A 15,608-nucleotide genomic window follows, 5' to 3' on the forward strand; every position below is an offset into this window, starting at 1 on the left:
AACACACAACACATGTAATTACACTGCAAGCACGGAACACAATTACACATTGCGTAGAGATTGCGATCACCACATAAATCAATTTTGAACCCAGAACAACATATATAGTTATGTTTATTCACAAGCTCATTCACAGGCTCATGTCCACTCACAATCTCCAGCAGCTCCACCTTTAACTGATTAGTCTAAATCAGAATGTTCTTGCTTCTCCACTACGACTGAATGTCACCTTTTCTAGTGGATGTAGATGGCACCTTTTCAAGCTGAACGCCATGATAACTACCATTGACCATGACGACAATGCCTGTGGGTTCAATGTTCGGCCACTAGTTGTTCAATAAACCACTTCTTCTAATCTAACCACACTTCTAATCCATCTTTGAATGATAATCACCCGCACTGTCCTTTACACGAGAGACGAGTCCCGCTGCATTTACGAAGTCCTTCTCTATTCCTGGGGAGAGCACCATGAAGCGACCGCCCATGCCAGATGGAGCTCGATGAGCCGTCGTTGTTTCTTACTGCAAGGCATATTGCCGTGCCGCAATATGGGTGTCTTCCCACACGTTTTCTTTTGTGTGTCCTGTAGTTACCCATTTCTCGTCTAAGTAGTACGCAGTCCTGCAATGAAAATGCTACGCACACTTGGTATTACTCTTCATTGTAAGCGCACACGTTAGCGAAAGTCTCCCAATCGAAAAAATTTGGCAGCATCGCAAAACGCGAAGAACACGCAATTCGAAAATAACAATCTTTTTAGCGTTGCGTTGAAGGCGCCTCAGAGCGCTGGATAGGGTCGTTCAAAGACGCCACTTCAGCCCCGCCAAATTCCACAGAGTGACGCGTAATGAACGAGCGTTCAGTGAACATTACTTTTTTGCTTTCTTCATGTCCCGCATGGTCTGCAGGAACTTTCCGCGCAGCACGATAATGCCCTGCCTTTCAAAGGCGCGGAGTTCCGTTTCCTTTTCCGGAAAGCAAAGCCAATAATTTCTCTTAGCCGTCTGCGCACAGTTCTTTCACTCACACCAGGCATCTGCTTGTGGGGTCAATTTACACATTCTTCGCGATTTTCGCCAACGTAGCCACCTCCATACGCACGAAATATTGATGCACCTTGCTTCTCTAGGCACCAAGCGTGAAGCTGTGTAGGAGCTGCATTCTTGTCTTCCAGTTTTCGCTGCGGTTCTTCCCTGCTCGAAATCAAGTCTTCTCCGCTTTGTAGGAAGTGTGTCTCTAGTTAACCGGTGCTTTCCCGTCTTCTGCTGATTTTCATTTTTCCCGACGTTTATCTGCGGGACATCGGTCCCCCGGCGGCAGTGAGAGAAGTGGACACTGCCCGGCTTGCTCCAGGCCTGGCCTCGCGTTTAGCGGTGCCGTCGCGGAAGCGTAACAGTGAACTGAACGATGCCGCCACTGACAGCACGGAACTCTACTCGGCCAGCGAAGAGAACTCCGAAGATGGCGAAGCGGAGGAGCCTCAGGACACCTTCGCCTTCGAGTTCGTCGACAGCACAGGATACGAGCCGTCCTCGTGCCCCCGCCATACTCTTCATGCCGGTGATTCCCTCGGACAATTTGCACCACCTGAGTAGCCAAGCTGTCTCGACTTTAAAGACTAATACCAAATGAGATAACCTATATAAGAACGAACACTCGCAAGAATATACTCGCCGTAGATGCACTGAATTCAACCACTTTTGACATCTTGCGTATAGTAACCGATTTGAACGGGATCAGAGTGCGCTCCCAGATTCCACTCCACAACTACACAGCAACAGGCGTCATCCACGACGTAGACGTTGCAATACCAAATGAAGGCTTGCTTATGCTAGTGAAGGCAGCCACTTCTGATGCGACCGTCATGCAGGTATCTCGGATTTGCCATTTACGCTGTGTGAAGAAAGTCTTCAAGGGCAACACCGTACCATCTAATGTCAAGACGGGCCATTTTCGCCACCCCATAAAACCGTTCGTTCCGAAACCTCTGCAGTGCCACAAGTGCCTTCGGTAGGGTCACGTCAGCGCCGTTTGTAATAACGCGGCAGTGTGTGCGCGCTGCGCCGAGTCCCCTACCACGGAATCCTGCCAAGAAACTGTATTTAAGTGCAGAAACTGCAAAGGATCTACAAATACAGTGCAGCAGCTGCCGCGCTTGCCTCCGTGCTCACCCGAAACAGCAACGACAGTAGAGGGAGGAGGTAGGGAGAATGTTAGAGAGGGAATAGAGAAAGAAAGGAGGCACTTTTGTGCGCTACAACGCTACAACCGAGAATGGCGCCGAAACATGCACTTAGTGCCGAGAAACGAAGGCTTGCATAAAGCGTCGAGCACAGCAAGAACAACACAAACGGAGCAGGCAAAGTAACATTTCACACCACGTCACGACTGTCGTATGCCGCCAATATCACCGCCAAATAACGTCAATGAACGCAAACAGCAGACAAAGCTTCGCTTTACATCGATTCTCACAGTGCGTGAGATGCGCAATTTTTTAAAGTTTTTGTTTTTTGCCATACAAATAGAGGCCCACGCACTGCTTCAAGGAACACATCCGTGGTGCACCAGCTGAAGCTTTCCCAGCGACTCGCCGGCAGCAAGCAAAAGACGCCATATGTAGTGGATAACGTCACTTCGTGCTTTACTTTTCATTGGTTGTTCGTTTCATGGCAGCCGCAATAAATATATGAAAGGCAGAAAGAAAGAGAGAAAGAAAGAGAAATACAAAAGGGGATTTCAGACTGGTTCGACCGATTACCACGGGTACCTGCTACTTTTCGTTAAGTTTGGCGCTCGCGGAATGCTGACTTGAGTGACGCGCGGTGCCCCGCTGGTGCGGGCGTGCCTTTGCGGTCCACTAACCCTTTTGCTTCCAAAATATTTCCTGAAAACTACAAAAAGAAAACAGGAATCCTAATTTTTTTCTTTTTTACTTTGCCACGAGCTTGCACGTAGGATGTTCATGAAAAAAGACTGTTTAATAAATGCCTTATTCTACGTACTCAATGAAGATATTATATAACAAACCGTATTTTGGGCAAGACAAATTCCCGTAGAACCAACCTTGTGCTAACATCTTTATAGGCGATAACTTTGTAAGCATCCATCTGTCTATCAAGTGTAGTAGTGTACACATACACGCATATTTAAACGTATTATCTATGTCCTTATGTGCATGTTTGTTGTTTTTACGAATAGCTTTCATGAAATATTTGTTTCTTTTCTTTCTCCCGTCTTATTTTATTCCAGTGCCTCTTAAATATGGCTCTGTTGGTATTGCCGTTCTTCTTCACTGCTACCGCTGTCTCCGGAGGTGGCACTCAGTGCCTGTGTTGGAGAAGTAGCCGGCGTACTTAAATGCTTACAAGTCACACAGTCCTTTCACAAACACGTGATCTATTATTCCTCCTCTTCTCCACGCAGTTACAAAGACCTTCGACGCGCTTCTGGCCACGAACGCCTTCATGAAATCGCTGAACCACACATTTTCAGGTTTCGATATGTAGACGTTAAAGTATCGCGTAATTATCGTTGGCGTTTCTCCTGTCCTCGTTTGGGGACGTGAGAAGGACTCGTAGTTGGAGAAATTGGTTCAAGTTGGCAGGCTCAGTACAACTCGGGCTTTCGTGTTCAAGGGCTAAGCAGACCCACTCAGTGCCTAGCCCAGGGTCAGCTGGTAACGACTCATGCAAGTGATTATATGTGAGAGTTTGAATAGTTTGCTCTTGGAATGACTGCACGACGCAAAAAAGATTACGTAATAGAATCACAACAGCATTGCTACGATTGCAGCTAGAGTTTCAGTTTTGTATCACGAAGTGGTTAACGTTCTTGTGTCTACTTTGCCACTGTCCACTGTGCAAACTTTTCTCTCCTGAGAAGCAACTTCACTGCCTGTTACTTTCATACTCTTTGAATTCTCCCAAGTGAAGTCGTAATAGTCAGATGCGCTTGCGTTACCGGTCTTGCGATAATAACAATCAGTCTTCTACGTTTCACTGCTATTATTAGTGCAATATTTATTAAACGAGCATTTGTCACAATTCATCAAAGAGTTTTGGGGTTCACCTGCATAAAACATGATGTGAAGTTTCATTTGTTAATGTGAAAATAAAATTGATCGATTGGTTGCCACCTTGACAACATTGCACATTCCTCCGATTCCTCCTAGCTCACGACAGCTAACTTCCACCAGCTTTCCGTAAGTTGTTTACCTTTTTTTCTCCTTTATCCTTCTCCCAGTGAAGGGTAGCAAAGCCGAAGCTACTCTTCCGGTTCACCTCTCTGGGTTTCCAATCTCATTTCTCTCTCTTGTTTCTGCGACAGGGGAGAAATGGTGGGGTGCTGTGATACAAGATGAGTAAGCAAAACAGGAGCAGAGCGTTTGCAACAAAAGAGCCATTATTTGTTCGCGCGGTTGACTATACAGTGACGCGCCCCCGATCGACATTTCCACGAGCGTGCTCTGTGTGCTCTGCGCGGCCGCTCCTGCGAGGCAGCCGCCCACCACCACCCCACTACTGAACTCTTCCATCCAAACCTGCAGGCCGACACCGGGAAAGAACCCTTTAGCCTCGAAATCGGCGCCCGTCACGAAAGAGGCCCATTAGTAAGGTGCACGGGACTATAGCTGCAATCATCGTCTGCGAAGAGATGCACGCGTGCTTTACGTGTCTGCATGAAGCTGTATGTGTGTGTGCGTATTTGTGCGAAAGAGAAAGTGTGTGTGTGTGTGTGTGTGTGTGTGTGTGTGTGTGTGTGTGTGTGTGTGTGTGTGTGTGTGTGTGTGTGTGTGTGTGTGTGTGTGTGTGTGTGTGTGTGTGTAGGCGTTTGTACGCGGTAATGTTCACGCGTGCTTGTGCACGCTGGTCGTTCTCCTTTTCTTGTTTTGGCCTTGTTGCACTTTTGCTGGCGTTCGCTCGCTTGTTAGCGAGCAGGCTTAAAAGCTTAGTGTGCGTGCTCTTCACGCATTGTTACGAACTCAGGCGGATGCGAATTTCCTGTTTCTTTGCCAGTCTCCCGCTTTTCTCCTTCTTCCTCGCATGGTGAACGCAATTTTGGCGAAAGAACCCGCTCGTTAAGCGGTAAGCCGAAAAGCATTCCGTGCACGAGATTAGGCTATCAGCAGCGATACAGGTCCGCGGTGCGTCGTGTCAGTCTATACTCGCCGCGTATATTGAAAACGCCCGGAATCGTGGTAGCTCGTCTTTCTATATATACCCAATCCGCAAAACGTGTTCAGAACACGCCAGAAGCGAAGGTGCTTTCTGCAGTTTCGGTAAATTCATTTTCGGGCTACAACCAAGCAATTTAGCACAATGGTGTTGATAACGATGACATGAAAGCACTTAAGAGGGCGCCCATTAAGTTTAGTATAGTCTTGTTGGCAAAGTGAAGAGACTGGAGGGCATAATGTGTGTACACAGTCCTCTAATTCTTCTGACGCTTGTGCTTTCGAATCGTGTGTACCCAGCTTATCCCGTCATGCGAATATTAAGTACAGCCCTCACGTTGGCATTACCTCTCGTAGATTCGACCAATACATAACTTCGCTTGGACTCATTTGCGCTCGCACCGTTACCAAAGATGCTTGCCTTGTACTCAGTCCTGCGTGTAAATGTGCGTATATGTTCTTTGTGCACTTTATACTCTACTTTCGCCCGCAAACATGATTTCAATTTTTATGTTTGTAATCGCATATATTGTGTTGGCGCTTTGTTATCGACAGAAACGTCACAGTTTCGCCCGGAAGGCGAAGCATCACTTGCGATAGCAAGTTATTAGACAGCTGTACTAAGTAAGAGTAGTAGTATGATCGGCCGTATAAACTTAAAACGCCAGATTTCGTTCTCATTCAGACATTGCAAAATATTCCCATGAAGAGACGCAAAAGGAGACAATCTGTCTCCTGACTGGGCCTACTCTTCGTGCTGCACTTCGGACAGGCACGGAAAAGCAGAACACAAAACAAACAATACACTATGTACAGAGATTAGACGCATCATCATTAACAAAATAAATAATCAAGGGCACAAATCATTAGTCATACTCAATGCATGTATTATACATCGATGTGTGTCTAACATATGACAAATTTACATAAAAGCAAGCTATTAGCAAAACAGAACGAAATATTTACAAATGTGGCAATACGGATTTGTACTTAATTTGATACATATATGATATGAGACAGCGCATTGTAGTTTCGGTTCTATGTGCCACTATGTCACACCATAGTTGGTGTGACATAGTGGCTTGATAAGTGCTACAACACGCAGATTGTGCGACATATTTCTATTCAAGAACGTATGTGTAAACAGTTCGGAATCTTGGTTTTATTTTGCGAAATACTAGCGCTGCAAGTTCATATTTGTAGCAATCCAAAGCGGCATGACATTATGCGCACGAAATAATGACACATCATTTTTGGTTGTGTAATTAATTAGACCTAGAGCATGCCTTTGCAGGGAAAACAGCTTGTCGGCATCTGTTTACTACAGGTTCCCCATAGAACAATGTAATACATAAATTGGGAGTGAATAAGGGAAAAGTATAGCTGCCTTTTAACCCTACCCGGAATAAGGTGGCGTAAGCGCCGAATTAGGCCGATACACCTTAACATTTTTACTAGAACGGTATATTCATGGTCAGACCAACTGAGATCATTTCGCAAACATACCCCAAGAAACTGATGCGATTGTGTCTGTGTGATGCTTTTATTATTAAATTGTAAAGAAACATTGTAATCTATTGGCTTATTTCTCGGCCGAAGGAGTATAAATTAGTTTTTTTACGTTTTTTTAGGTCCTGATTCAGCCTGATAATTTCTTTTCTGTCGTGATTTCTTTCAACTGTGTCTATTCTTTTGCGAAGGCTTTGAATCTCCTTGCTGTGCGTTTCACTGATGTCTAGAAGCTTGTCATGTGTATCCGACATGGGCTGAGCGGATTGTGCAATGCTAGTCGCAGTCTGTTTTACTGCCGAAAGGTCGTCAACCTTTACGACCAGATTAGCCAGCCTCTTGTTTATTTCTGCCAGTTGTCTGCTCAGATCTTCGGACAAAACCGACAGATCAGTGTTATGGCTGTTGCGGGCTGCCGGCATGCCGCAGCTGTGACATTTTATAGTTTTCTTAGCTTCCTCGCCTTTCGTTTTGTAGGTGCGTTCACTTATTCCAATGCAGTCTCCCACGTGATAGCATTGATGACATTCAGTACATGTAATGAAATCCTCGCCTTCACAGAAACATTGATTACAAGTCTCACGAGTTATAACAGTCGTCCTCTTCAAGAACTGTAGACAATGCAAACACTGTAAAGGGCAGCAATAGTAGCAGCAACTGTGGTAAGACGGCAGTAGTGCCGTTTATAGTAAGGATTGGGAAACCAACCAGCGCAAAAGCACGAAGACAGTCAGGAGATGTGCTTAGAACCATTTGTCGCCACTGCTGCTCGAAGTGTACTTGATTCCCACGTAGCGCCGAGTTTATATCAGGAACAAGGGTCGCATCGCTGACTTTTCTAGGAAGGTGGCGCTGCAGGAATCGTCACGAGGGGCAGCAGTCGTCACGGGTTGCGTGGATGGCAGCCGATTTCCTGTAGGTTCTGCGCAAAAGCACAAAGACAGTCAGGCGATTTGCATAAAACCGTCTGCCGCCACTGCTGCACGAAGTGCGCTTAGTAACTAAATTAATAAACATGGCGTCGCAAGCGCACAGTCAAGCATAAGTATATTTCATTCGATGGCCGCGGGAATTCTTTCGCAAAACGCTGGCGTGAGGAAGAGTGGCAGCAGCAGCGGGCGAATGGACTTTCGTGCTGCCTCTCGTTTCAACGCGAACTAGGCGGCGAGAACACCGTGCACATGAAGCTATCAGCCCTTGGTGCGCCTAGACTATGCACTCATCGCAGGTCGCTCTCAAGATATGGCTCACGCGGCCGTGCTCAGGCGCGCCATAGGCAGCCGCCGCCGGAACATACCGCCCCGCCTCCTTCCCCCACCCCCACTGCCTTGCGGGCGATGGTAGACGGCGTGCTTCCTCACCACTCTCCACCCTTGAGCGCACGAGGTCAAGCCACCATGCTCGGCTCACACTCGCACGCCTCGACTTCTACCCGCAGCATATGGCGCGCATCCGTGATGTTATCGCACTTGGATTTTATACGGAACACCATGGCAACGCCGACGGTGGAAATGCTCCTGGAGTATTCATGAAATTGCTATCGCAAAGAAAGCGCTGACTGCCAGCGGGGAACCTTTCCTTTATTTTCTTTTTTCAGGTGTTTCAGTGCACACGCAAAAAGCTGTTAGACCCAATAACCGCAGGCTAGCGGACGGGTCCGGATGCGAAATATAGTAGACATTCGGTATAAGCACAGGGGGATCAATACAGAGAATGAATGCGACAAATTAGCACTTTTTTTATTACAGCAGGCATAAAAATTATCACGAGTTTCATAAACTATCAAACCACAAAGAACAGAATGCCAAGCAGGCACCAAATCAGTGGTTTATAGCTAATAAATAGGATTTTAGTGCTTTGCCAAAATTTCGTTTTTCTTTTATTTTGGAGGGTATGTTGTTCTATGTCTTAACTCCAACAGATTCAAGTAGTCTTTTTCCATATATATGTACAGAAGGCAGGTTGAAATTTCCAGCAGCAGTACTTCTGGTAGAACGTGATCACGAAAGAAATATGGACACAGGGAAAGGATGATTGCGTTTCACAACACTGTTTACGTAGATAGCTGTTTTATGCTCACGCATAAGATCGAATGGCAATGTGTTTACTTGATTGAACAGTGGCCTGCTAGGTGTATCGGTTCTCTAGTGCGCCATGAACCTTAATGCCCGCTTTTGTAAGCGGGCATTATTGCATTGTCGTCACCATTGCGCCAGGCAAGCCGTAAACTACACCGGACCTAGGCCGTAGAGCCCAACCACCCTCTTAACTGAGTAGCACGCCTTTTCTTATCGTCAACAGCTTCCTGCTCCGCACTCCCTCCCATGCGACCGGCCGGACACAATCCGACCGACGCCCGATTCGATTCTAGCTGACCAACCGACCAACCTAGAGAAAGTAAGTACTGGATCGACAAATAAACACTCCATTCCCTAGGTGAAAACTCTAGTTTCAAGGGGTCTGTTTCGAGGAAATTGCAGGGACACCACGCAACACAATATAACACAGGTTCTCCGCAAATCAATTACCACACTGCGCCATTCGTTGTCGTCGTCATTTTTCGTCTCGTCGCCGTAGGGGAACGATTCCTCTCCTTTTAGGAAAGATCGCGGCCGCACCAGACATCAAAGACACAATGTGGGGGTCATCCAACATTTCGACATCTCAGCGTCGGAGGTTATCCACATAGCGGTAAACCAGGGCTAACCGATGGGACGATTGCATGTATGAGAAAGGTTCTGGAATTTGTGTTCCCGGCAGCGTCTAGAGTGCTGCTAAAGTGACACCAAAGCGCTGCAGTCTACCGATGGGGATCGGTAGCCAGCGAGTTGGCTCATCTGTCAAGGTTACAGTAGGTGCTCTACAGAAGCAGTAACAAACAAAGCAGCTTGGAAAGCATAAAAGGGCGGGATAAACGCTGTTGCGAAAATAAAAGTCGCAAACGTGATGCAGCGGCAACGCATCGTAGCTCCTGGCTTTCCTGAGAGGGCTGTCGAGGAAAGGACGTGAAATATGTGCCGCTTCGAGGAGACCGATTTGTCCGAGGAACCCACGCGTAAATCTGCGCCTATGTCGTTCCCGCGGACGTCCCGATATTCCTCTTCCTGTCCCAATGTTAGCTAGCCTTCTTCTACTTGGGCATTTCTTTAGCTGTTCCCTCTGGTTCTCTCTTGGTTCGACATTGAAGGCGAAGAGCTGCTTCGAACTCCCGTTATCTCTACGTATGCACAACCTTCCCTTCCCATTGTACTGCTGAGATTTTCAAGACTTCGAAGCCCTTCTACACTAAATACTTGAAAACTTCAGTATGAACTCTAATTTCCATTTTTGTAGCTTCGTCTTACTATTCTAGAATCCTTCTGCGGTTAGCGAAGCATCGTTGATGAAGTATTCCAGAGAGGCTGTAGAAATGTCCTATAATAAGGCTTCTGTCACGTATCCTGAGCTAACTGTTGTAGTTAACATAATTTCTATTCTGTGGTTTTGCATGCCAGAACCAAGATAAGATTATGAGGCATGCCATATCACTCTAAAAACAGTTGCAACCTTTGGGGTGTATATTTTCCACACAACAATAATCGTCATCGGTCTTGCTTGCGTTTCCTTTCTTGAGAACGCTGCACTCCTTACTTTCCTGTCGAGAATGCTATGTCATGCTGATAACGCGCTTGCCGTTCATGACTTGGGAGCATTGGGCTCGCAGCGGTAAAGAAAGGAAATGCGGGCAAGGCAAATGACGATTATTGTTGTGCGGCAAATATACGCCCAAAAGGGCGTGACTGCTTTTAGATTTTAGTGGGGGGTTCATTGACGAGCCATCGGTGCATGGCACGCAAATGTATTTCCATTTCGCACCCATCAAGTTGCGGCCGTCACGGTGGCGAATCGAGCCCACGACCTTATGCTATGAGGCGCATAAATTGACTGTGAATTTCGCGAGCAAATTTTGCACTGCAAATTTAATCATTTTGATGACTTACAACACACTCAGTCTACGCAAAGCTTTTGGCATATTACCGCTCCACTCAAACGAAGCGTGCCTGAATATTTTTGCATCAGAACTGGGCAACGACATCACAGGACGGAAGTGGGCCCTCGTACGAAGCATCATTTATTTGAATGGACAAGGAAATCGCCTCTGTTGCACGTCACATGGTGCTTGCTTTCTTACTGGGCTTGTGTTGGCAACAACTAAGTGAAGCATTAAGCTTGAAATAATTCAGACTATAGGCCTAAATGCGCCTAAAGCTCAAATTAGTCACCCTTGTGGGCAGGCACATAGTTTCACATTGCGTCTTTACTTCGACCAGCGTGGTGTTCATTTCACGAATAAACGAAGACGAGCTCGAAAAATTGTGCACAAGAATTACGATGTTCATTTGTATTCTCAACTCGAGGTGTTTTTTATGGCGCGGAAACAGGGATTATGTCGCTCCACTGCATGCCATTCACCATTCAGCAAATACGTTTTTTTTTTTTTCACAATTGTTTTCCCTCCATCAGCGTACATTTACCACTGTTCCTCAATCGTTCGCTTTAACAAAGCATCGAAAAAAAATTACCGCCCCGTAAACCCCAGAATAGGCGGCATATATGGCTGCAAAATAAAGATTAGGCGCAGTGTGCGATACCGCGGGGGATAATTTCCTCGTTAGTGCAAGGCATCGTTTCCGGTAGTCATGATTCCCGGAAAGCGACGTGGTGTTTTCCGGAAGATGGTAAGTTTTACGGTCCTGCTTTCTGATGGAGCCATATGTGAAATAAATGTATATGTACGGAAATTTAAAGCGCCATATATAATTGGCTTCTGCACCGTCTCAGCTGACGTTTTTCACGCAAACATTGCCTTAGGCTTTTGCGTGATTTATTAGAATGCCATGTTTGGCAGGGTACGCCCCACAGAGAGCATCAAATATACTCCGTTTGTTTTAGATATTCTTGCAGCGAAGTAAACTAGCTATGTAGGTTTAACAATGTGCCGCAAAATTGAGCTGCGTATTCAGGCGTTGCATTTGGTGGGAAATGAACACGTTGAGGGCCTTCACTGGAACATCTTTAACAAATTTATTAAGTAATAGTGGCGTGGCTCAACACCCACAGCACGTATTTCACCATTTATTTCTCGCTTGCACCTGAATGCAACACTTTATCAGTATGTAAGCCAAGATAAAGTCAGCATTTACGCTACTTTTATCATTTTAAGTCGACTTAAGTGACACTTTACGTAGATATCCTCTCAAAGAAGAGTAAATCTTCAGGCCCCCTTATTTGAAATTCAAACTACCATGAGCACTTCAATACTAATATGCTAAAGGGAAGGTTTTGCCATATTTTAGTACTAGTGCAATGTGGATAATACTAATACTAGACAATAGTACAATACTAGAGAGTGCACATGCATTTGAATTTTCTTTTGTTTGTGTTTGTTGTTTTAACCTCACTCTCTACTGCGACATCACGTCCTTCACGACTTGTTTCCCTTTTGTATGAACATCAGCATTTTTGTTTTGAGTAATTTTCATCGCTCATCGTGCCTTAGCCTATGTAGAACTGAAGGGGAGTTGCACTAAACACATGCTTCTAACTTTTCTACTACATATGTACGAATAGTGAAATTTCCGAAACGAATCGAATACAATTATTTGAGAAATGTGATCACCGAATATTGTATTGAATATCGAATATTTTCACTTTTCAAAAACGTGAAATATGAAGTCTCCGCGGAGACAATTGGGTAAAAACTGACATATTTCCTATACATTACATGTAATATTCCGTTCAGAGTTAGATGTCCAGACAATGGAGGAATATTTTAACGATAAGCAACTGCTTTCAGTTATCTGGAGATCCATGACAATGCCAATAAATAAATGAACTAACAGCGTCTTTCCAGGTTTACGTACAAAGTTGCGTTTGCTGAAGGAGAGAAGTGTGATACTACAGAACCGCACATTGTTCTAAAGAGATGCAAGAATAGTGAGACTGGTCGAATAAGTGGGAAGCAATTCATATACAGGCTGTCTAAAAACTAGCTATTCTTGTTGAACGACTGCAAATAAATGAATAAAAGTTGTCTGCCCCGTGCCTTCGCTCACGAAGTGGTGTCCCTGCGCAGCGACCACAGTTATCCTGCAGCCTGATTATTCGGAAAAGTGCTTGCATCCATTGTTCTGTCTCCCTTGAGACTCTAAATAAGTTTTTTTATCCCTTCTACATTCAAAAGAAACGAATGTTCGCCAACTTGGACTACCTAATTCTCGAATCTAATGCGAAAATAATGTCGAGGATTGTTCTGTTCATATGCGAAATTTCGAATATTCGAACATCCCTATTTTCTACGTCATCCCCAGCTACACCTAATCTTAACAGTGCTGGTAACACGTTTACTCTTACCATTGATCAGCTTGTACCGCAAGGCAGCTATAATGAGGCTGTATTACCATTTATTATTTTCCTGATAAACACAAAACGTTCCTGGAGTGACGTTCCTGCTTGTCTAACGCTCCTGACCGGCCGACGCGAACTGTAGTTTTCGCCACATTGCAGCAAGGTCGTAAGGCAGAGTTGTAAGAAAGGCGCAAAGGAGATTTGAGGCGGTGACGCCACCTTTCCCCAGGGAAGAGAGACCTCATTTCTGCAACCGGAGAAGAGCTACAAGCGTTCGCTCCACGCGTGGCGTGCGCAGTAAAAAAAAAGGCAATTCCCACGGCGATAGCTGCCTCGACGACGGAAACGCGGTCGCATGCTCGCACTTTCCCAGATCTCGGCAATAAAAACCCACCGAGCTATCGCTAGCTTCGCCGTCATCTCCTCATTCGCCCTCTCCCTCTTGCTCTCCCGGTACAGGGGATTTAACAAAATAAGTGTCGCCTCGGCTATGCCGGTAGACCGGAAGAGACGGCTTTTATATTGGGGACGCGAGACGTGGAGGTGGCGGGGAAGTGCCTCTCGGCCGTATAACGCTTATTTTATTTCTTTACTTCTTTTTCCTTTGATGTTGGAGGTGCATTTCCGCTAATCCCCCGCGGAACACATCCTCTTTTTTGCGGTAAAGCGCGGAAGCTGGAGCGGTGACGTTACTTGGGTTTGAGCGGCGCCGAGGCTTCACTTCCACTCTTCTTAGACACTCGAAGAAAAAGATTATCGCGGTGCACACAACGCAGAAACGGCTGCGAGAAAAGGTCCCTCTAATAAAGAGAACCCGTTTGTAGTAAATCAGCAGAAGCGTGGTCGGGTGAAGGCGTTGCCTTTCTCTTTCCGAAGAGGACCACTTCTTTGTTTCACTGCGGCAGATCTTACACGCACACTCTAGTGGCGTCACCATAACTGCAAAAGCCTCACAGTAAAGACAACCGTCATGTCGTCGTGATGATGAGAAACTAATTTAATACAAAGAAACCAAGCGACCAAAGCTTCTCAACCATTCTTTAACCTAGTACTTTGCCTTTAGAGAACTAACGCGCAGGTTTACAGCAAGATTCGTAACCGTCCTTGAAAACATTGTCGAAATCCACAGGTAGATGAAGTATTTAACACTGGTTAAACAATGGTTAAACATTGGCTGCACCTAAATCAAATGTATCGACAAGAGAACTCATTTTTAGAAACAATGGCTCCCGCCTAAGGCATCCCTTAAGTTTGTTTGCACACTTTTGATTACATGAAAATGAAAGTGCCATGCTCAGGTTTTTAAAATCACTGAAATTTTGCCAAATTCTTAAAATCGTTGAATTTCGTTTCCGGGTAAGCTTAACTGGTTTTGTTTGCACACATTGTTACAACGTTCACGTAAGCAAATAAATTATTCAAATCCAGTTAGCAGCTTTGCGGTAGCGAATTAACCAATTTGTGGAGGTTGGTAGAAGTGATTTTAGGCCCTTTTTTTTCGTTCACGCCCCTTTTTTGCTTACTGTGGCAACCAGGTAGAAACTCAGTACTGTGTGTCCGTCTGGTGTTTCCGCTATGCCGACGACGAGGCCTCATGCATGCTCAACCACCCTCTTGCCATAGCCTCCTCTGTTTGTTGGTACCCAATTCGGTACCTTGCCTGTAATCACTTTCACTGTTAACTCAGAAGAGATTGCGTAAAATGTTTATCCCGGGTGTCAAGCCACATGTACGCGGAACCCTATGCAAGTGTGGTCTAAGCATGCCCGTTATTTCCGCCAGTATTTGTTGAAATGGGCACCAATCTTACCAATGCCATCGTGTCCACACTGCCGATGAAAACCGCGCGTGAAATGCGTTTCGAATACGTTTCGAAACGCATGCGTTTCGAATGACATAAATATGTGTACAGGATTCACCATTGGCATGCCAACCCAGCGCGTGATGTTCAGTTCAGTTTCAGTTCAGTTTATTTCCAACACAATGTTGGGGGTCCTCCAGGCAAAAAAAAGTTGTCATAGACAACTTGAGGGGACCTGGGTACCATATAGTCAGCAGGCAAAGTGATACATTCACAAAAGAACAATTTGAAAGACTTTACATCACAGGGTATTTTCAAATAGTTAAAATGATATAAAATGCAAGATAAAACCAAATACAGATATGGCAACCACGAACATACAATGAACATACATTGCCATAACTGTGTTTGGGTCAATGAAAATGGCTTTTACGAAACGATTATGAGGAAACGGATGCTTTCTCCATTTGCTAGATGGCGCTGCCTTCGGCTACCACGCGAAGTATTTAACTAACGGGTTTTTCACGTTTGTGACTTACCAGTCGGTAATAAGAACCGACTTGAAAACACTTAGAAAAGAATTAGACCAGAAAAGAATTCTGGTCTAAGAAATATAAAGCGGTGAAAAACAAAACTCTGTGCACCACCGCGGCTGGGATTCGAACCCATCTATACATGTGCACATGGCAATGGGGAGCCTGAGATGCTAGCAACTGCACGATTGCGCAGCGTTGGCAG

At 45.4% G+C, this 15,608-nt stretch overlaps 1 long non-coding RNA gene across 1 annotated transcript in view; it reads right to left on the minus strand.

Annotated features, from left to right (window-relative positions):
* Positions 1-4,220: 4,220 nt before the first annotated feature.
* The window catches only part of LOC140219366 (uncharacterized), a 46,383-nt gene continuing 34,995 nt past the window's right edge, over positions 4,221-15,608 (minus strand). Inside the window, exons 2-3 of the long non-coding RNA XR_011895577.1 lie at positions 7,391-7,604; positions 4,221-4,317 (exon numbers count right to left, since the gene is read on the minus strand). This is a non-coding gene — a long non-coding RNA (uncharacterized lncRNA). The remainder of the gene's footprint in view (positions 4,318-7,390; positions 7,605-15,608) is intronic.

Source organism: Dermacentor andersoni, chromosome 7 (assembly GCF_023375885.2).
Source record: "Dermacentor andersoni chromosome 7, qqDerAnde1_hic_scaffold, whole genome shotgun sequence".
NCBI classification, from domain to species: domain Eukaryota; kingdom Metazoa; phylum Arthropoda; class Arachnida; order Ixodida; family Ixodidae; genus Dermacentor; species Dermacentor andersoni.